This window comes from Triturus cristatus, chromosome 1_2, assembly GCF_964204655.1.
Source record: "Triturus cristatus chromosome 1_2, aTriCri1.1, whole genome shotgun sequence".
NCBI classification, from domain to species: Eukaryota; Metazoa; Chordata; class Amphibia; order Caudata; family Salamandridae; genus Triturus; species Triturus cristatus.
The window spans coordinates 115,401,808-115,424,948 of NC_140580.1; positions in this window are offsets into that span (position 1 = coordinate 115,401,808).

Consider the following 23,141-nt stretch of genomic DNA (forward strand, 5'->3'; position numbering starts at 1 on the left):
TCACAGCAACACCGGAGGTTGTAATAACATTAGTAGTCACAAATGCAAATGAAAAAGTATAAAACAGATATATAGACATATTTTACACAAAGTTTGAGTCTAGCTGTTTAGTAACCTATTGGTTTAACTTTATTTTACAACATATTTTGAAAAAAACAATAGTCTCAAAAAATAACTTTCAACAACTAAACACATGAACACAACATAACTTCCAAACAAGCCTTAAACTATTCATTGTTACCCAAACTTATGGGGAATCAAGAACTGCTGCAAAACTAGTGCACTTGTATGCCTCAGTATTTCAATCACTGCATAAGTTGTAAGTGGGAGTTTAGATGGCTGCATAGGTTCTGTGCAAATGTTATAATGATTGCATAGCTATAACCTTGTTAATTGCATAAGTCAATAGATAGTACCTAGTTGATTAGATGAATGTAATTGTAGTGCCTGCATACTTCAATAATTACATAATTTCTGCCTGCCTGATTGCAAGATTACATGTATAGTTTCTGGATAATTGAATAACTCCATGGATAGTGAATTACTGATTTGATGACTGCCTCAGTAGTGGCTGGAGAATTCCATGACTGCATGAATACTGCCAAAATGACTAAGAAAGTACCTTCATTCCTGTTAGATACATAACAATTGTCACTATATCTCCGAATCACTGGTTATCTCCTTCTGTCAGTATCAAACTACCTGTTTTACTATATACATGCTTTTCTTCTGAGCTATGTGTAAGTGAAATCTGGGTATTAATTAAACTTGATATATAATTGCATACATGGCCCTCTTGAAACATACATTGCTTTGCTACTGAGCGTACACATGCATCTGTAAGTTTCTAAAACGGAAAACAACATTTTGAAAATTTTCAAAGTACAAAACCTTTTGTGAATGGCATACCTACAATATTTCTCAAATACTTCTTCTGCTTTGAAAACATATATTCAGCATATATCAAACAAAAGTTACACTTGAAATGAAGCTAGCACAAGAACTCTTGAGGCATTCTGCGCTATTAATCCTCCTCAATTTTAAACAAAGCATGTTTAAAGAAAAACATAAGCCTCACCATATACATGACATTTTTATCAGCCTTACTAAACATAGATCACTATGTAAACATATATGCGATTTCTTAATAGATGTACACTTTCAAGCCATCTTTCCCAAAATATATACCTTTCTGCATCTTTGAGCAAACTCAAAAGTCCCACCCTATATATAGCTATCTGCAAGCACAAAAACGATATCTCAACATCTAAGCATATGCTAAGTGGTCATATAAGTTAAAAACCACATTGACAAACACTTCCCAATATATACCTAACAAGTATTACTTATTTCTAATTCATATACACGCAGACAACATGTTCTCATCTTTTATTTTGCACGACACTTTTCCTGTTTAATAATGTTACTAAAAGTACTACAACTCCCAGAATGCAAATGACAGATGTATCTTCTCTGCACTTGATGTTTACACAATTAAAATATTCTTAGTTCCTCATTGCAACTTTCCACAAAACAATACTGTTTTTTTCAATAAAATACACAATGTAATAAACAGACATTAATTCATTTTTCTCTTACTTCTCAACACATTCACCAATAACCTCTTAAACACATACCCTCTAATAGATACAGTTCAATTCATACATTTGTTTCTCATCAAACTCATACATTTTTTTCTCATCACTGTGATACTCCTTTTAATCAAACTCTCACATACATCTTCATTTCTAATATACATTTTTAAAATAATTCAGTTTGTATATTATACTCTGTTTTAGTTCTGTCTGCATAGTTTGGACGATGTTATGATTTGTAAAAACTAAACAAAAGACTGGTACACCACTTTCAAACAAAGCAAGTCTAAAATGGCAACCTCTTCAACCTTCCACTCTATCATCATTAGAAAGGCTGCAAATGAAATCATGACTTTCATTTTAGACTAAGGCATCTCCACTTGTGAATGGTTAGTATCTGTATGAAACTGGCTCTATATATACTGCACCAAAGTGAGGTACAGTGTGTATAGAGTCCAAGGGTCTCCAGAGGTTTGGCAGAGGTTAAAGATAGATAGAACCTTACTCTCTAAAGTGGTAGCTTGGTAGAGCAGTAAGGCAGTATCAGAGGACAGTGTTAAGCATTTGATTTACACACTCAGTCAGCAAATGAATTCACACACTCAAGGACTGAACTCTAGGCCAATTGTTTTTGTATAAAAAGATATACTGTTATTTTAGTAGAACCAAGCAAGCCTGATACAGGTAAGCATTCAATTCTTTTCAGTAATAAGTTACTTGTTGTCAACAGTTTTAAAAAGCAATGAAGATTGTACTTGATTTGATTTACAGGGGACGCAGTAGGTTGCAATACTTAGTAAATGCAGTACATTGAAATGAATGGCTTTTTAAAATGCATGTAAAATTACTTTTGCGTTACCCTTGTAATCCAATGCTGGACTCCTAGGTTCAGCACAGGGACATTTACTTAAAACAGGTAAGTAATTACGTATTCGTAGTTTGTACGATTTTTAAAGAATATTTTCAGATTTCAAAAGACCACACTTAGAAACTTTTGTTACCAGTACATTGAAATACAATGGCTTTTCCTGTAAATTGCAGGTAAGTTACTTTTGCGTTACTTTTGTAATCCAGAGCTGGACTCCTAGATTCAGCACTGGGACATCTACTTAAAACAGGTAAGTAATTAAGTTTTTGTAGTTTGTACGATTTTTAAAGAATATGCTTGTATTTCAAAAGTTGACCCTTAGAAACCTTTTCACAAAGAACCCCCAATGTTATCCTATGGAAGGAAATTCTATTCACAGGTAAGTTACTTTTTAGTTACTTTTCTTACTCAGTGCTGGACACCTGGGTTCAGCACTGGGACCTTTCCTGCAAACAGTTGAAAAAATTTGGTTTGGTTATTTTTGCGATTTTCAAGGAATATTGTTAATTTTCAAAAATCAACACTTCGAAACTTTTTGGGACAAAGAGTGTCAATGTTTTCCTATGAGGAAAAACAGGTTATCGGTTTCCAGGTAAGTATTCGGTCTTTGAAGTTAGGGTTCTGGGGCAAGACTCAGGGGTCTCCCAGGGTCAGTGATGCACTGTTGTTGCACCCCCAATGGCACTAGGGCGGCCGGTTGCAGAGTGTTGAGGCCCAATGTTATCCTATGGAGGATAGGGGGACTGCAGTTGGTGGCTGCTGGCAAGCAGGCCACGGGGTTGTGGGAGCAAAGCTCCTAGGGTTAAGCTCAGGGCCAGTTGGGGACCAAGTTAGCACCAAAGGGGCACCCTCAGCGGCACAAGGGCGGCCGGGTGCAGGGTGCTGTTTTGAGGTCGGGTGCCCCGTTGATTTCAATTGAGATTCTCCGGGACAAAGAAACACTGCAGGCTCGGGGATGAGGATCCTCCAGGAGTGGCCACCACTTCGAGGGGTAAGTTGGGATGTTGAGGGTTGGTTAGGCACCGCTGGGTTGGGTACACAAGGCCATGGGACATCGGGTGCAGGGGTGCCTTGGGACGTCGGATTTTCTTACCCGCTCTGGTCGTGGGATGGGGGGTCCTCTGGATTGAGGCTGCAGGCGTCGTCAGGAGGCTTGAGGCAGGTCAGGGGTCGCTGGATCTTGGGTCAGGATCGCTGGGGGGGCCTCCTCGTGGTATTTTTCCACCGAGCTCAGGCCGGATTCGGCAGGTGTAGAGTGTGCGGGATTCGCGGTTCCTGGCTGGCACCAGAAGCTGCAGTTCAAACACATCCGTTGTTCACGGGAGAAACAGCTTGGAAAGTGAAGGCAGGCTGGTCCTCCGGGGTTTTTGAGGTTGCTGGCTGCTGGACACGCTGGGATTTTGCAGGAGCAGGTTCAAGGGGAGACAGGCCTGTAGGGCTGGGGCCAAGTCAGTGGGCGTCGTCCACTTGTTAGCTCTGCACGCCTTTTTGTCCTTCTTCTTCTCTTCTTTTCTTGTGGTTGCTGGGATCTGAGGGAGGAAGATTCAGGGTGCCCCTAAATACTAAATTTAAGGGTGTTACAGGGCAGGGACCAATGGGTCCCTTCCCTGGGGTGGTTACACCCTCCATTCTGCCACTCTCCAGTGGGAGGGGGGAAGGAGCCTGTCCCTGGTTGGCTGGGTCCCCCATACTCAAGATGGCGGGGACTCGAGGTTGTGCTTCACCTCGCCTCCCCCATCTTAGGGGTGGAGTTGGCAGAGGTGGACACACCTCTCTTCCGCCCTTGTTTTTCCTGCCGGTTCTCCTGCCCAGAGTGGGGGGTAGAACCAGTGGGGACCAGTTGCTGAGTACAGCAAGTGGTATTGAGAAGCTCACAAAGGCGGCAGGCCTTTGAAGCTTCCCCTGCCCATCCTGACGGAGGGGACCTAGCACCTCATCCCAGGATTTGCATTGTTACAGGCCCTCGAGAGCAGGTGGCCCTCAATTCAGGGGTCCAGCAACATGTCTGGTGGGTGACAGCCTAAGCAGCCACTCAGCTGGGACACTGGTTGTGGGTCGAGTTCAGGGGGCATTTCCAAAATGCCCTCTGTCGTGCGTTTTATATTGAAACCCACACTGGCATCAGTGTGGGTACAATGTGTTGAGAAGTTTGATACCAAACTTCCCAGACTTCAGTGTATCCATCATGGTACTGTGGAGTTCGTAATGACAACCTCCCAGCACCATATACTCTGCAATGGTACTCCGCACTTACAATGTCTGAGAATGGACTCAGACACTGTAGGGGCACAGGGCTCATGCCTCTGTGCCCTCACCACTGGCATAGTGCACCCAGCTAGAGGGGTGACTGACCTAGGCCAGGGCAGTGGTTGGTAGGCATGGCACACAGGTATGTGTGCCATGTCGACTCTTCACTTTTGATCTGCACCAAGACACACAGCCTGCAAGGCAGTGTGCTTGTGGAAAGGTACAGGGTCCCTAAGGGTGGCACAATTGGTGCTGCAGCCCTTAGGAGCCTCCTCTGGTCACAGTGCCCTGGGTACATGGGGTACCATTTACCAGGGACCTACCTGTGGCCAGAGTTGCCAATTGGGTTTTGTTTTGGGGTAAGAACACAGGTCCTAGGGTCCTGATTGGCAGGGCCCCAGAGCACATCAAGTCGAAGAGCATCAGTAGTGTGGCAACAAAAAAAAGGGGGGGGGGTTTACTGCAACAGAAACCTACTTTCTCACAGCATCTGTAAACCCTTTCCCTTTCTTTCGAAACAAGGTTCCTGTCACCGCGTTTTTGTGATGTTTTTGCAATCATAGCAGAATAATCGGGAAAAAAACAGGAGTTCAAACCAATATCTAGCTTCATATTTCAGAACTTTAAATACTACACAACAGTTTATTACATAGTCGTGATTTAGAAATGTAAACTTGCCATTACTTATATTGTTTCAACACTCCTCTACTTTTCCCCAAAAAATTCTGTCTCCTTAACTAAGGTCTTAGCTCAGTGTAGCTAGCAACCCAGTGGAAATGTTCACAGCACATTCTAGAAAGAACATTCTTCTTTCAAATAAGATACTCAACAGATTCAGAAGCATTTCCATGTCTGTATTACATTTCTTTTGTTTAAACAATAGCCAATAATAAGACTTCTTTCGCGGCCATCCAACACACTACCTAATTGTCTTCACTTTCATGCTGACAGCATCCAATGAAATATGTATATATATTTTTTGTAAAAAACACCACCTCTATTTTAACTGCTTTTCCTTTGTAAAACGACCTCATTCAGCTCCAGTCGTCTGCCGACTACAATTGCTCCTTCGCTTAAAAATGCTTACAGTATGGATTGTTGGACACAGCTACATCTATTGGGATAAAGAGGCTGCAAAAAAGAGAGGTATTGACAGAGACTTGGGTTTGCTAAATGTACAGATTACTTCGTTTGGTCAGAAAGAGTTAAAGTTTCATCATTTGCTGGCTTTGGTTAATTCCATTGTGGATTCCCAATCTCCTCACCTCATGATTGTGCACTGTGGTGGCAATGACCTAAGCACATTGACTGGGGTAGGGCTGGAAATCCTAATGAAAAAAACCTTTGCAGAACTGAGGTTGCTTTTCACTCACAGTGTCATGGTGTACTCAAATATATGCCAAAGACAGAAATGGAAATGGAAGTGGTCAAATCGATTCTGTCCACAGACTGACAAAGCCTGGAAACATGTTAGTAATACTGTTTCTGCATTCCTCAGAGATCATTGCATGTGCTGTATCTATAACACCAACCTGCATTTTGACATGCATGGAATTGATAGAAATGATGGAATGCACTTTACAGATGCAGGCAACAGGGTGTTTCTAAGTAACCCGAAACTCTGCATAGGGTCTTATGTGTAGCAGCCATATACATACAACCAACACAACGGCTCTTGTCAGAGCCACCCTAGTTCCAAAAATATTGTGAAGTGTTTTTCTAAAGGTTTTTTTTTCTCTTTAGTTTTTGGGGATCTTTGCGACGATGTGAAACCAAAAGCAGGCATTCAATGGCCATCAACAAATCCAAAAACAATATGTAAATAAAACATTCTGAACATTGTCCTGCACACATTACTATATACATACTTCTTTCAATGCATATTTAAATCCATATTTTTGTATTAAGTTTCTTTAAAAACCATCTTTCAGACCTATTTTTTTTTTCGCGGTTATGGGGGACATTGCAATGACATCGTTAACCGCGGCAATTGCCCCTTTCCCATAAAGTGAAAACACATATATGCACAGAAATTACAGTATTCTACACACTAGAGGTTTATTACTGTACACTTAAAACTCATGTTTTCCTAGTGTATTTCTAGAACAACCATCTCTAAAACCTATTTTCCGTTTTTGCAGTGTCACCGGAGATCGCGAACACAATTCTGCCCCAGTGGGCATTATCTGCTGCCTCTTTTGTGATACTCTTCATTTAACCTTCCTTATATCACTGAAACCAGTTCCGTTCCAATCTGTGCTCCTTAACTCAACCTTTTCTTCTTGGCTGACATTGTACATTAGCTCTTTGCATTTCTTCATTCTCCCCCCCCTCCATGTTACCTACAATATAAAAACAGTATAAGATCAGCATGATCTACATTTTTATCCTAGACTTGCATATTCTACTTCATTGATATTAAACTCCAATTTAAAAACAATTCATTGTGCATTTATCCTAAATGTACTGCTAATTATTCATCTTTATTCAGCCCTGTTTGAAACATTGTTTCATACTTTACTATCATTTTGGACTCCAATCTACGTAAAATTTGTGTTCTATTACCTCCTCTTTCCAAAATCGGGAATGTATATTTGTTATGTTGTTCTTTGAAATGTCTAGCTTTTGTATGTTGCTTATCTTCATTTACAATTGCTCTCAAATGTTCTAGGATACGCTTGTTTGCTTTATGTATTGTACTGCCAATATAGCAGAGTGAACATGGGCACTTTAAGCAATACAAGTAGAAATCAGAGTTACATGTTAGATCTTTCCTAATAGGAAAGGCTTTTTTTCTCTCAGTTTTATCTTCTTACAACTCTTGTATGCCGCTCTTATTCTCTGTCCCTTGTACCTGACTACTACATAACATATCCTTCAGTGACGCACACCTCTTAAAGGTTACTTGAGCATATTCACTGACCGATCTGGAAAGGGTTTCATTTTTTAGAACATTCCAACATTTGCTAAGGCTCTACTTCACTTCTCAAGCATGGGTCCTAAACTCAGTTATAAATCTAACTGGTTGTTGCTCTTCAATCTCAGTTTTAGGTATTAACAGGTCATCTCTTTTTAAATCCTTAGCTCTATTACATGCCTGGTGTTAGACCTGGCAACCTTGTTGTGGTTTTCCCTGACTTTTTGCCTCTACCTCCTATATTTTTGATGCTGTGCTGGAGAAGAGCTGGAGAAACTGGAGGAGGAGTACTGCCTCTTTGCTGCGTGCTGTTTGAGGTTGGCCTGCTGTAGCTGTTTCTACCAAGGAATGGACAAGAACTTTTCTGAGTGCTGTGTACCCCTCCTTGAAGAAGATCTCCAAGTGCTTGAGTAGAGCTTGCCTCCTGTTCTGAAATCTCAGGGACACAAAGACTTTACCCCTAGCTTTCCAGAACTTACTTGCTGGAAGGTATGACCTGCCAGGAGGTGCCTGTGACCGTGTTGGGCCTCTGGAGGTTGTTGGGAGCTGGAAAAGGAACGCAACTACAAGAAAATAGACGCATCTCTCTTCTTGCGGCTGTTTTACTGACACAGCACCGCGGTTCGAGAAGAATCGACATGCATTGCCGTGCCGCTGCTGAAACCAATGCAGCATCTGTCGCTGCTGCAAAAAGTGATGCATTGAGGAATTGCAGCTGAAGAAACGGCGTAGCGCCGCTCGATGCCGCAGCATCGATCGCTGACGCATCCGGGATTTCCGGATGCGCCAAGTTTTCCCGATGCATCACCCGCGGACCAGAACTGTCTCAGAATCGACGCATCACTCCCTACTACAGACCGGACTTGATGCATCACTTCTCCTGAGTGCAGCTGAACTGTTGCATTGCCTCCTCAGGGTCTCAGGAACTGAGGCTTCTCCTTGTTTTTCAACGCTTCCCATCTTTGCGACTGTTTGGCCTTGTGAATTTTGTCACAACTCAGATACTTTGAGAGAAATCACGCATCCATAGTTTTCTATGGACCAAGTTGTTTGAAACCTTTTTAAAGTCATATTGTTAGTACATTTATGTTGTTTTTTTTTTCGTTTTGGTCTTGTTGAGTTTAGATACAGATACTTTATTTTTCTAAATTGGTGTGGTGTCCATTTGTGGTGTTATCACTGTATTAGTGAATGTTTTGAGTACAAATACTTTACCCATTGCCTTTGGGATAGGCCTGTCTGCTTGTGCCAAGCTACGCAGGGGTTATCTAAAATGTGTATCCCCCTTACCCTGACTAGAAGCAAGGGTCCCTATTTGGACAAAGGTACCTACCTCTGCCAAATAGAGAGCCCCATTCCTAACACCGGCTCAATCACTTTTGGAGAATATCCTCTAGATAAACCTACATCTCATTTCCATTATTTCTTTATTAAACCCCTCCTCTGAGCTATAATTTCTCCTTGCTCTGAGTAGTTCTCCATAGGGTATGCTTTCAATCACATTTTTAGGATTACAACTTTTGGCATGTAGTATGCTATTCCCTGTAGTTATTTTGCAGAAGAGTTTACTCTCTAACTTATTTCAAACGTTAATCTTAATATCAAGAAATTCAGTGTCATCTGGATGTATATGACTTGTAAACTTCAAATTTAAATTATTGTTATTCAACATATTCACCAATTCATCTGGCTCTACTCTTGTTAGTTTTAAAATACAGAAGATGTCATCAATATACATCACCCAGAGAACTAAGTGGTCTTCAAAAAGTCTGATGATATTGACTATGTGCTCCTCCCACCAGCCCAGGTACAAACCTGAGAAACTGGGGGCGAGGCAAGTTCCCAAAGCAGTCCCCTCCCCTGGGTTGGTCTGCTTTATCAAAAATGAAAAACATTATTCGTCAAGCAGGTGTAGATCATATTTAAGATCATCTCCATGTGTAACAGGTAAGATAATGAGCGGGCTCTAAGAAAATGTCTACAAGCATTAATTCACTGTTCATGGGGTATGCACGTATATAGGCTGTTAACATCTAATGTCATTAGCATAAAATTCTTCTCCAAAACAATGTCATTAATTAATCGCAAAAAGTCACCTGTGTCTTGTATGTGCAAGGGAAGTGCTTGTACATATGTCATTAACATGTGGGGCTTACTGGTTGTAAAAGGGAGTCTTTTTGGCCCCTAAGGACCCTCAGGAGCCAAGTGGACTTCATCCCCAACCAGCAGCAAGCCAGGAGGTGCTTCTGACAAGTTGCTGTTTTTTAAAATGTATTATCTTCTATTTTTTAGGAAGGAGGGGCCCCATGCCCCCCTTCCCTGGACCATTTTGGGCCCGGGAATCCATCCCCCCAGGGCCTGTCCCTTTAAAAAAAAAATAATAATAAATAAAAGGAGGGGGGGGGGGGCTGGTCGGCCCCTCTGCCTGACTGATTTCAGCCCTGGGGATCCTATCCCACCGGGACCCCGCCTTTTAATTTATTTATTTTTAGAATTGAAAGGGAAAGGGAGTGGGGTCGGCCCCCCCCCCCCCCATAGGCCATTTGCAGCCCCGGGGACCTCATCCCCTGGGGCCCACCCCTCTTTAAAAATAAAAATCAAATGAAACAAGGGAATGGGGCTGCGATGCCCCCTTCCTGGGTCGATTTAGACCTCAGGGACCCCATCCCCTGGGGCCCGGCCTGTAGTGTGGGGGCCCTGGTCCCACCCAGGGCACCCACTTTTGAATCGTTGGGGACTGCGGAGGGAGCCTGAAGGCCCCCGCGGTCCCTGCCTCCACTTGGTCTTGCTGGTGTTGCTTTGGGATCCAGGGAGCTGCTTCCTAGGTCCCAAAGCAAAGTATCTGTTTTCCTGCTCGCTTCACAGCGAGCAGGGAAACAGACACTGCTCTGCTTTCAACAAGAGAAAGCATTTTTGCTTTTGCTTGTTGAAAGGAAAGCTGGTTTGCTATGGCATGACGGGAACAGTGCTCCCGCCATGCTATAGCAAACTCCAATGTCCCGGGGCTGGGCACCCTGGGACATTGCTGGAGCCGGCCCTGGGGGGTGGCAGTCCTACTAAGAGCATGACTGACCTACTTTTAGCCATTGATTCACACAAAAAGAAGGGACAAGAGATTCTGCCTACCCTCACTCTACCAGGAAATCTATACAAATCGCTATACGAGAAGGACTAATAATAGGGGGAAAGAAAACTGGTCCCAAACCTTTGAGCCCAATCTACTCAAGGGGGTAGAAAAATAGAAGGAGGAAAAGGAAAAGAAATGGAGCAAAGAACCTTATTGGAGAACCCAAAAAGCTGTATATTGGTCTGTGCCAGAGTGTGCCAGCGGCCCTATGATAAAGCATGCCACTATTCAGTGGGTGAGGGCAGTTTTTACAACATTTTGGGGTCCCCAATAAGGTTCTTTTCTCCATTTCTTTTCCTTTTTCTCCTATTTTTGTACCCCTTGAGTTGATTGGGCCCGAAGGTTTGGGACCGGTGTTCTTTCCCCCTATTTTTGGTCCTTCTCGTATATTGATTTGTCTACTTTTAGCCATGCCTGACAGAATGGTGACCGTTCCTCACACAATAATGGCCATGACTGATATACGGTGGGAGTCCTGGATGTTATGGCATCCAGCCTTAGTACAGTGGTGGCCCTTGTATAATAATGGGATTTATTAGCATACCACACTCATCCTTGGTGTTATGGTGAGCATCCATGACCTAAGATTGTAATACCTGGGTATTCAAAGCAGAATCTGTCCATTTGAGGCATTTTTATGTGCTAGTACTTGATGACAATGAGAAGCTGATGTTTAAGGACTGTGTATTTTCTAAAAATAAAAACATATTTTAAAGGCAAAAATTATGTTTTTTTCAGAACAGTTTTTTCTTTTGGACAATGTTGTTTCCCCAAATAAAAAGTAGTATTCAAAAGAAAAAGATATCAATCTTCAAAAACGGATATGCAGATAAAGACAAAATATTACAATTCTAAAACACATTTAAAGTTGATAAGCGAATGATAATTCAAGTTGAGCTGGGAAGACTTACTGGAGAAACGGCACTTACAATTCCGTTACCCCGCAAACATTACTACGTTTGCCTTTGCCACAGAGGCACCCACTTTTGAATCGTTGGGGACTGCGGGGGGAGCCTGAAGGCCCCCGCGGTCCCTGCCTCCACTTGGTCTTGCTGGTGTTGCTTTGGGATCCAGGGAGCTGCTTCCTAGGTCCCAAAGCAAAGTATCTGTTTTCCTGCTCGCTTCACAGCGAGCAGGGAAACAGACACTGCTCTGCTTTCAACAAGAGAAAGCATTTTTGCTTTTGCTTGTTGAAAGGAAAGCTGGTTTGCTATGGCATGACGGGAACAGTGCTCCCGCCATGCTATAGCAAACTCCAATGTCCCGGGGCTGGGCACCCTGGGACATTGCTGGAGCCGGCCCTGGGGGGTGGCAGTCCTACTAAGAGCATGACTGACCTACTTTTAGCCATTGATTCACACAAAAAGAAGGGACAAGAGATTCTGCCTACCCTCACTCTACCAGGAAATCTATACAAATCGCTATACGAGAAGGACTAATAATAGGGGGAAAGAAAACTGGTCCCAAACCTTTGAGCCCAATCTACTCAAGGGGGTAGAAAAATAGAAGGAGGAAAAGGAAAAGAAATGGAGCAAAGAACCTTATTGGAGAACCCAAAAAGCTGTATATTGGTCTGTGCCAGAGTGTGCCAGCGGCCCTATGATAAAGCATGCCACTATTCAGCGGGTGAGGGCAGTTTTTACAACATTTTGGGGTCCCCAATAAGGTTCTTTTCTCCATTTCTTTTCCTTTTTCTCCTATTTTTGCACCCCTTGAGTTGATTGGGCCCGAAGGTTTGGGACCGGTGTTCTTTCCCCCTATTTTTGGTCCTTCTCGTATATTGATTTGTCTACTTTTAGCCATGCCTGACAGAATGGTGACCGTTCCTCACACAATAATGGCCATGACTGATATACGGTGGGAGTCCTGGATGTTATGGCATCCAGCCTTAGTACAGTGGTGGCCATTGTATAATAATGGGATTTATTAGCATACCACACGCATCCTTGGTGTTATGGTGAGCATCCATGACCTAAGATTGTAATACCTGGGTATTCGAAGCAGAATCTGTCCATTTGAGGCATTTTTATGTGCTAGTACTTGATGACAATGAGAAGCTGATGTTTAAGGACTGTGTATTTTCTAAAAATAAAAACATATTTTAAAGGCAAAAATTATGTTTTTTTCAGAACAGTTTTTTCTTTTGGACAATGTTGTTTCCCCAAATAAAAAGTAGTATTCAAAAGAAAAAGATATCAATCTTCAAAAACGGATATGCAGATAAAGACAAAATATTACAATTCTAAAACACATTTAAAGTTGATAAGCGAATGATAATTCAAGTTGAGCTGGGAAGACTTACTGGAGAAACGGCACTTACAATTCTGTTTCCCCGCAAACATTACTACGTTTGCCTTTGCCACAGACATGCCTTTACAACGCATGTGCGTGGTCAAGGCAGTCAGGGCTCTAGATTTAGAGCAGATGGGCTTGGATAATGGAAGGAGGAACAGGAAGGATCGGGATGCAGAATGGTAAGTAGGGCTGGGGGCCGGTTTTAGAGCCTAGGGCAGGAGGGGTCAGGTAGTTTTTAGGACTGGGGGCCGGTTTTAGGGCTCAGGGTAGGAGGCTGAGTCCAGGGTCGTTTTTAGTGCACGGGGCGGGTTATAGGGCTCAGGGCAGTAGGCTTGGGTCGGTGAGTTTTTAGGGCTGGAGTCTGGTTTTAGGGCTCAAGGTGGGAGCTGGGGTTGTTTTTAGGGTGGGGTCGTTTGCAGGGCTAGGGGCCGGGTTTTAGGACTTAGGGCTGGGGGGGCTGGGGTGTAATCTTTACAAACGCATATGCCTTTACCAAACATGCCTTTACAACAAAATTTGTTGTAAAGGCATGCGTGGTAAAGACGCAGTCGTAGTAAAGGCTGCGTTGTTAAGGCATGCAATATAATCGCTAGTGTGGTTCCATCATGTAACCGACTTACTGTTGTGGTTATGTCCCTTATGCACGTGGCATGTGATGATTTAAATATTACTAATAATAGGCTTTTAATATTGATACATGTTTTCATGGCATTTCTACTGATATCTTCACTTGGAATGCTTTGGTGATACCTATTGATAACCCTTCTTAGGCTGCTCATATTAGAATGTTAACACGTCGTCAATGTTTCAGTGATAAAATATGCTAGTAGCTCAACAGGACTTTTTTGAGCAGCAGTACCAGAAAAGGGTATAGAGCATGTCATGAGTGATGTAATATGTGAGGCCATAAGCAGTGCATGGCGGGGCGCAAGTTATAGTTAGTAGGGCTAGCTATAAGTGGTGATTTTCTGTGTTTTATTTAGCTGAGAACGCTAATGTTGTCGCTGACATATTCACCTAACTATAACCTTACTTTAACCTTTGGTCTTTTCAGTGAACTTATAAGTTGTTTTTTTTAAACGAAAACAGATCTTTTCATCACACCTAACTATCACATTACTTTAGTCTTTGTTTTTTTCAGTGAAGAAATATGTCTATGTGTATTCATATATGATTAAATTCTTTCTCTCCATGAAAAGATTCCAGGAATAGAAGGACAGCACACCAGGAAACGGCACAAAACTTTATTGTGCGCTAGCTTATCAAGGACGACGCGTTTCGGCGTTTGCCTTTGTCAAGTAACTTCCTGCACCGCAAAGCGCCATAGAAATATGTTTACATGGTTCATAGACATAAACAAAACACTTTAGTATCACATTTTGTGACGATTGCATCGTAAATTATAATGGACTTAAATTCATTCATTTGTTGTCATACAAGCATTACATTAACTTAAATTGAATTAAATTAAATTAAATTAAATTAAATTAAATTAAAGCTGCCGCAGAGTTTAAGATGTATTCATATATGTCTATATACACACACACACAAAAAAATACACTCACGTTTAAACATAGGATAATCTGTCATTTTCTGCTTGACACCTTTTTTTAATAATAATGTTAGTATGTTAATACATTGGTAGTAGTACAGCAAGCTCCTCTTAACCTCTTAATAACACGTTGATCATTGCTGGGGGCACAGGCCCTTCAAAAAAGAAGGCGTGCTTAGGTTTTCTTTTCTTTTTTTAAAGTAAGGCTTCTCACCGGATCACGCTGTATTTTCAAATGACTGATCTCACACACTGATAAAAATGTACCTGAAACCCTAGCACACCGTTTCATCCAAAATGAGTGATTAACTTTGATGCAAGCCGGGGTCTGCGCCTTGTATTCATGAAACCCCGTTCGAGAGGAAAAAATCACATACTAGTTATAGTCAGTCTCAATCTACATGCGCCCTTGCGGCTGGATGGATGTGCCAGTGCTGCCACCTGCGGTATGATGTGGGCACCGATTAATATCCCGGAAAACAGCACTGCAAGTAGAGCAACACACTGAGGACCAGAGAACAGGTGACGTAGAGGGATATGGCAATGTGCTCTCTCTCCCTACCTGGGTCTGCTCCGTCCCCTCTTTCGTTGTAACTTTTGCACGCCCTCGCCAGCCTATCCCTGCCCACAGGCGCCTCAGCCACTGCTGAACTTTTAGCACTTTGGACGTCTGGACCTCTAGGCCAACGCTTGCGTTCGGAAAGCTCCCAGGATGCAAAGCGTCATTGCATAATTTGCCAGGGCTGGTTGAAGGTGTTACACGCATACCGTTGTCAAGGTATTGTCGCGTTTCTGCTTTCCCAAACTTCCTGAAAAAGCACAGCACATTTTCTAATGAAATAAATGTTATGGATTAGTGATAATTTCAAAAACATTGAACCTGCTATTAGAGAGCAAGGATGCAGTGACAAATGCTTTGTGGAATGCAGTAACATGTGCTCAGCTGGATATTTCTCAAAGAAGGAAGATATTTCGGGCCATATGTACAAAAAAGTCAGTTTGTGATTGAAGTTTGGAACAACTATGCTCAGACACTGTTTGTGATTCCCAATAGGTGATAAATGGACCTGCCTCAAAAATATTCATTAGGCAGGTCACAATTTGTGACCAATTGGGAATGATTATAATCACAGGGATGGTGGCCTGCTGGGGTCAGCAGACCACCATGTCTGTGATTGCTTTTCAAAGGAAATAATGTAAATTTTTTGTAATGCAGCCGTTTTCCTTTAAGAAAAGCGGGCTGCATTACAAAAATAAAAATGAAAGTTTCCTTTTAATTATTTAAGAGCAGGCAGGGGTCCTTGGGGAACCCTTCCTGTTTGTAAATGGAGTCTGTAAATTATGAATGTTTTGTAACTGCATTGCGATCGCAAAACATTCGTACATACCAGTGCTATTTCGTATTAGGAAGAGACACCCTGAACACGCCCCTTACTAATACTGAATCGCAAAAGCAAAATACAATTTGGTAACAAGTTGCCTATTTGCATTTTACCTTTTGTACATGGCAAAATGCATTTTACCGGTCACAAACAGCTCGATGAGCCATTTGCGACCAGTAAAATGCTCCATACATCTGGACCCTAATTCATTTTTTTTTTTGCCCAACCGAAAATATAGGATAATACTTCTACAGAGATAGGGCCCTATCCACACAAAAGTAAATTAGCATGTATTAGATGTATTCAATTAAAAATCCATCTCAGCACTTAAGTGTAAGTTTCCACTTTTTCAATATTCACCAGTTCCGATGTAGATTTACACATAAATGTAAACTTGCATATCTCAACCCCCTCTTTTCAGGATGTGGGGACACCTAAGACTGAATTTATGAGTGTAAAGTTACTACTAATAACTGACAAGGTGTAGATCTCGACCACTGTGACTTTCCCTATAGTATAGGGCAAATTATTAAAAAAAAATATAAAAAATATTTTGATGTAAAAAAGGGGTTTGAAATTGCAGCTTTTGTTGCCGACCATCTAGTTTTCCCATCTTTGTAGAGATCATGTACTCAGACCAAGGAGGTAAGCCAGGATTAGTGATCGGGTAGTGTTCCATACAGTGACAAATGTAGTTGAATTCCCAGGCCTGTAAGGCCAGTCACACTCTCAAGGTCACCACTATTGGACACCAGACACAGTCTGCCCTGTGTATTGCCATGTGTCAAATTAGTGTCGCAGGTGGATGCCCCAATTGAGGCAGATTATATGTGTTGTCATATTTGTAAGGAAATGCCTCTTTCTGCATGACCACACCCAACTTTTGAATTGATGCTGCAGTTTTTTCTTTTACTCTGAATGTGAACTGAGTTCTTTCTAACAGGCTCATTGCCAGTAATCTGACCCTTAAAATACATATGCCTAATTGGTTTACCAACAATTAGAATAATTTAACTTGCTTATAATTGGTTTATCAACACTTGGCATAAGTTAACTCACTTATAAGTCCCTAGTATATGGCACCTGGGATACTGAAGGTCTGTCAGTTAAGTGTCCTTCATGGACGGCAGCTTTTTTTGTGCCATCACAAGTGTGAAAAAGCAATGCATGATTCCCAATCTGGCATTGCAGACTGGCAGAGAGGTTTTTAAATGGCTAACTTGACTTTGCAATTTAAGCCAATGAAAAAGCTCAAAACCTCCTTTCTAATATTTATGTTACCACCAAGGCAGGCCTAACAAGCCCTAAAGGCAGTATGCATTGTACTAAAAGAAAGGACGTGTTTTATTGACTTTACAAGTGCTGACAGTCTATACCAATCACTGTTGTTCTCACTGTGGCAAGGCTAGTAGCCCCAATGGAATTACAAGCTGACAACTCAGCAGTAGTAACTTCCAAATGGGACTACTGAATATGACACTTCAAGGTAGCAAAAGAATCATTGCATTACACCTGACTGTTGCTCAAGACAAATTGAATGTAACTGCTTTACAAATGGCATCCTTAGAAAGTTCACAAGATTTGTTTGGCACGTGCACAGCTCCTTTTAAAACAGTTTAACAGATAGTGTTAACTTTTAAAAATTTTTAGAATGTTTTGTCCATGCTTCCAGGGTGTCACTCCTCTGATGTGAGTGCCTCGAATGAATCCTAGTGTAATATATTGTTTCTTTGTTTGTTATACATATTGCATGAGAGATACAACTTGCTTATTTTGTTCGTTTTGTTGTAGATAAACCCCTGACGAAGGCTATATTTCTAAGCCGAAATGCATTGGGATATGTGAGACACGTAGAATTTGTTAATCACTGCATCTTCGCTACAAAAAAAACGTCGTGATGAAATAAACGAACGTTCAAATCAATTGACAACAGTGTAACTTTATTGAAAATCACAATCAGTCGTTTATTGGTCTAAACAATGCAAATGATTCATTTATTCAACCAGTGCCCGGGGGACACACCCTAAACCTAGGGTTTGCTACACTAGGATCCTTAGAAAGTTGCCACTTTGTTGGCCAAAGTTTCCAATAGACATGTATGCTTGCACACAGGATGCAGTTCTCAAAGCAGCTGGCTGTCTTCCTTGGGAGAGGTGAGTATGACTCTAAGGAAGAAGAACAAAGGACCTACTGAAGGAAGACGTGTGACTTACTTCTGGTGAGAGTGAGTGTGAGGCCTCAAAGGCGAGCTTCAAAGAGAAACCTGTATTTGAAGTGCAAATGGTAGCTATACATGGAAGTGGATGCTTTTTTGTTTTAGCAGACAGGCTGACATCTCGAGCAGAGGGTGAGACGTCATTGTCAAACGATTTTTTAAAGGGAGTGTAGCCCCCAGTTAGCAACACCTCTGGGTTGGGCTGGGTTGGGCTAGGGAGCTCCACATGCGATAGAAGAGTTCTGACATGTTGGGTGTGGGCTGAATAGTGCATTCTGGGCTAGCTAGAATCCCCACTTCACTGGAAGTCATCATCAGTTGGGAAGGAACCTGGAAGCCCATTGGCCATTTAATTGCCACTTCTCTCTAGGCTAGAAGCTGGAATAAAAGTGGCACCTCTGACACTTATACCTCAGATCACATTTGTACTAGAGAGAGGACAGAAGAAGGACTTCCCTGCAGCACCCTGGACCCAGCAAAGAGAGGTTGCACTAAAGACTGCACCGCACCTGCTGCACCTTGGACTAGCGAAACAATGATTGTGCCTGTGGTGCACTGCTCATGGAAAAATTGCCTATGAGCCATAGACAGAGAAGGTGACTTCTAGAGACAGTTGGCTGACTTCCTGTTACAGCCACAGAGCCATAAAAGCTGAGAAGCCTGTACTCTGAGAGCCCAGCGCCAATAAGCCTGGCAACCACTGGAAACTGAGATGCAGCCTAGGAGACCAAGCCCTAACCCTCAACAGTCATACTCAAGGCTGCTGGACCAGGAAGAGTCATAGGAGCATAGTTTTGTCACCAAGCATGGAAGTTACTGCAAGTTAAAGGGAACCACTGGTTTTGCTGTAACCAGAGGCCGGTGGACCAGTGACTACTGGCCTTGTGCTGGACTTTACAAGACTTTGTAGAACATCGAGCCCTGAAGCCAAAGTTGCACCACCCCCAAAAAGCTAGACGACCAATGGGTGGCCATAGGAAAACCCAAAACACCAGCTCAGCATCCTTGACCATCTTCATCATTCTATATCCCTTGCATCAGGACCACTCCATTGACTTTACTAGTGGTTTGTCCATAGGACTCAGAATTGGACTGGAGACTGCTTAAACAGACAGGTAACTGTCCTCCTGGACTTGAGTGGTCCCTGTGACTGGCTCCCTGTTTGAGGAGTTGGCATAACCACGAGTGCCCACATAGCTGTTGTCAACTTGGCTGCTGTGTCTCACCCTGAACAGTGAACACACTAGATTGCAAAGATTTATTGCATGAAGTGAAAAGCATTGATTTATTCTTTCCTTAAAAAATCATATTTCTGGATCCCTTCTGTGGATTTTTGTCATTGAAGTGTCTATTTAAAGATAAACATACAACCTATTTTTATAAATTGGTGTTAGAATTAATTTTATTGCGTTTTCTTCTTTTTCAAAAGTTTTGGTACTTCTTAATGCTGTACACTTTATAAAGCCTGACTACTCTGGGTCACAGTAATACAGGACTGAGCTAATGTTTTATAAACAAACTTGACCTGACCTGATAAGGACATTCAATCATGCCATTTAATAACCCACATTTACATCACAATAATGTATACAGGAATGTACTGCTTGTGTTATGCAGGACAGGGGTCAGGCATCTGATGTAGATTTAACACTGTATCCTCATCTCCTCAATAATGGTCCCGCCTCACCAGCACACTGACCACCGGTACCAACAAGATGGGGGCGGGCATGAGGAGACCTGATCTCCGCGAAGGGCTGCCTCAGCTTTCAGGTAATATGAATCCAGTGCAGTCTCCTGGGAGCATACCCTATCTCCTCCGTGTCTCAGTGAGGGACAGTGGTGTATAAAGAGGAGGGCTGCGGAGCAGTCCCATTACCAAAGAAGCACAACCAAGTAGCCGGGGAGAGCCGCACAACTCATTATTACGGATGGGTGGACCCCTCACCCCCACATAGCAACGAGAGAAAGGCTCCAGTGCCCTCCAAGCAGTCATGGACTGGCCAAGTCTCTGCAACGGGCTGGCAGTAGGGTAATTCAGCAGATTGAGCTGCAAGAGTCAGTTTCACCAAAGCAGGACCACCACGGTCGTGTCTCCTGAAGGAAATTAATGGGCCAGGCCAACCTCATTCATAGAGCCACACCTTAGGAGGAGTATCTGTCAGTCCTCTGCATGAGGCCCAACAGCGATTGTAGAGTGTTGCCACCTCTTAACAACGGGAGCCTTGCAATTTAGGAGGGGCAGACCCAATGGGGACCCACACGCACACCGAACAGTAGGTAGCTCTTCAAATGCACCTGTTCTGCCTGTCCATAGGGTCAGGAGACAGTGGATATCAATTTACTGTTCCACAGCTCAGCCCTATGAGCCAAAGCTGTAACTGTCGACTTACTGGATATCACAGTAAAATATCAGCAGTATCAGGGAAAGGGGGGTACTGCAACTCCCTCCCCTATTTGATGTCAGGTGTGTTGCTGTGTTTGTAGGCGGATTATGATGAATGACTGCCTCCGATCAATCAATCAATCAATCAATCAATCAATCAATCAATCAAATAATTTGTAAAGCGCACTACATACCCGCAAGGGTTTCAAGGTGCTGAGGGTGGGGAGTGGGGGGTGGGGGTGCTGTTGCTACTGGTCGAGCAGATAGGTCTTGAGTCGTCTCCTGAAGGTCAGCAGGTCTTCGGTTTGTCGTAGGTTGAGGGGGAGCGTGTTCCAAGTCTTGGTGGCGTGGTGGGAGAAGGATCTGCCTCCGGCTGTGGATCTACGGATGCGTGGGACGGTAGCCAGGGAGAGGTCTGCGGAGCGGAGTTTCCTGTTGGGTACGTAGAAGAAGAGTCGACTGTTGAGGTAGGCTGGGCCGATCTTGTGGAGTGCCTTGTGTGCGTGGATCAGGAGCTTGAAGGAGATTCTTTTGTCGACGGGGAGCCAGTGCAGGTTCCTCAGGTGGGGGGTGATGTGGTCGCAGTGCGGGATGGCGAGGATCATGCGTGCAGAGGCATTCTGGATTCTTTGCAGTCTGCTGATGAGCTTGGTCAGGGCTCCGGCGTAGAGGGCATTTCCGTAGTCGAGTCTGCTGCTGACTAGGGCATGGGTGACTGTTTTACTTGTGTCTGTGGGGATCCATCTGTAGATCTTGCGGAGCATACAAAGGGTGTTGAAGCAGGTGGAGGAGACAGTGTTGACTTGTTTGGTCATGGTGAGTTTCGAGTCGAGGATGACTCCCAGGTTGCGTGCGTGGTTAGTAGGTGCGGGGGGTGTCCCCAGCGATGCGGGCCACCAGGAGTCGTCCCATGCTGAGGGGTTGGGCCCGAGGATGAGGATTTCCGTCTTGTCTGTGTTCAGCTTAAGGCGGCTATCCTCCATCAGCCTTTAACTCCACTGAGAAGCTAATTCTCTTCCTCTTTTCTTTTTTGCAGGAGTTCCGGTGCAGCCACCTCTTCTTCATCCATCTGTTGTTCTGACAACCAACCACAACAGAGCAGAACTATTCCAGAACTGTCAACTCCTTATTCATCATTCTTGGTCATTCTGTCTTCCAAAAGTCTCTTAAAGAAAACAATGAAATATTGGGAAGTGTTTGCAGTGATGTTATCAGAATAGAATATGTATGAATAATAGAGTAGAATGCTGTGAGGTGAAGGATCCTGGCATTCCAGGAATTACAGTTGTCTATGAGCCCCCGCTGGCATTCCAGAATGACAGTTGTCTCTGAGACACTTTGTAGATAAGATCTCAGTTGAGAGACTCAATAAATACTGATGAATTTACAATGTCTCCTGCAATGGATTTACTATGTTAGTGTTCTTTGATAAGAAAACACAATAAACAATTGATTCACTACAAGTGACATTATTGATTGCATCATACCACATCATACATTTGTCTCATCATAAACCATGTGTTGCGTTTTCTCTTTTTCAAAAGTTTTGGTGCTTCTTAATGCTGTACACTTGATAAAGCCTGACTGCTCTGGGTCACAGCTATCCAAGACTGAGCTAATGTTTTATAAACAAACTTGACCTGACCTGATACGGACTTGTACCATTATTACACGGTCAGGTCATTCAATCATGCCATCCAGTCGGCGACGGCCTTCATTCCCTGGTGGAGGTTGGATTTGGCTGTGAGGGGATCCTTGGTGAGGGAGAGAATCAGTTGCGTGTCGTCGGCGTAGGAGATTATGTTGAGGTCGTGATATGGCAGGAGCCTTACTGAAGTGTGGTAATCTTGTGTGGCAGTGATCTAGAATCCTGTGATTTTGTTTTAGTCTAAATGAGAACAATGACTTTTGGTGTAGATTCAATCCCTTCATCCCCTTCCTTCCTAACATCTTGGTAGTATCTTTTTTCACCTCTTTTGCTGGTGAAAGCTACTGTCAAGGTTGCAGTAATGTGATAACTTAGGTCCAACAGGTGCTAGGCTAGTAGCCACACTACATTGAATCCTTTGGCGACCATGCAAAGGATATTTATGTCAGTTAGCAGTAGACCGGAGGCAAGAGGAATTGGACAAGAGAGAAAGAAACAGACACTGGACATCTTCATCTGCCTGCTCTTACTCCTGGGATCAACCTGCACTGCAGAGGCGTTGATATTTACAGCAAGAAATAGTTGTCCCACTATTTTGTCAGTTATATTACAGTACAGTATTTCTAGTATAACATCAATTATTCATTGAACAATCCCTGTATAACCCACTAGGTTTGGTTAGTCAAAACTTTGATTTCCTAGAGCAGTAAGTCATAACAAATATTGGTGATAGATGAACAGTAACTGAACTAGAACACAAGCTCCTGTATTGATAACTACTTTGAGTGGATTGTAAATCTAGTCAGGGATCTGAATGATTTTCGATTCACATGAAGATGGAAGAAGAGGTGTAAAACTATGCTAATACGATCTTAGCTACCAAAAATTCCTATAAAAGAAATGTTTACGATA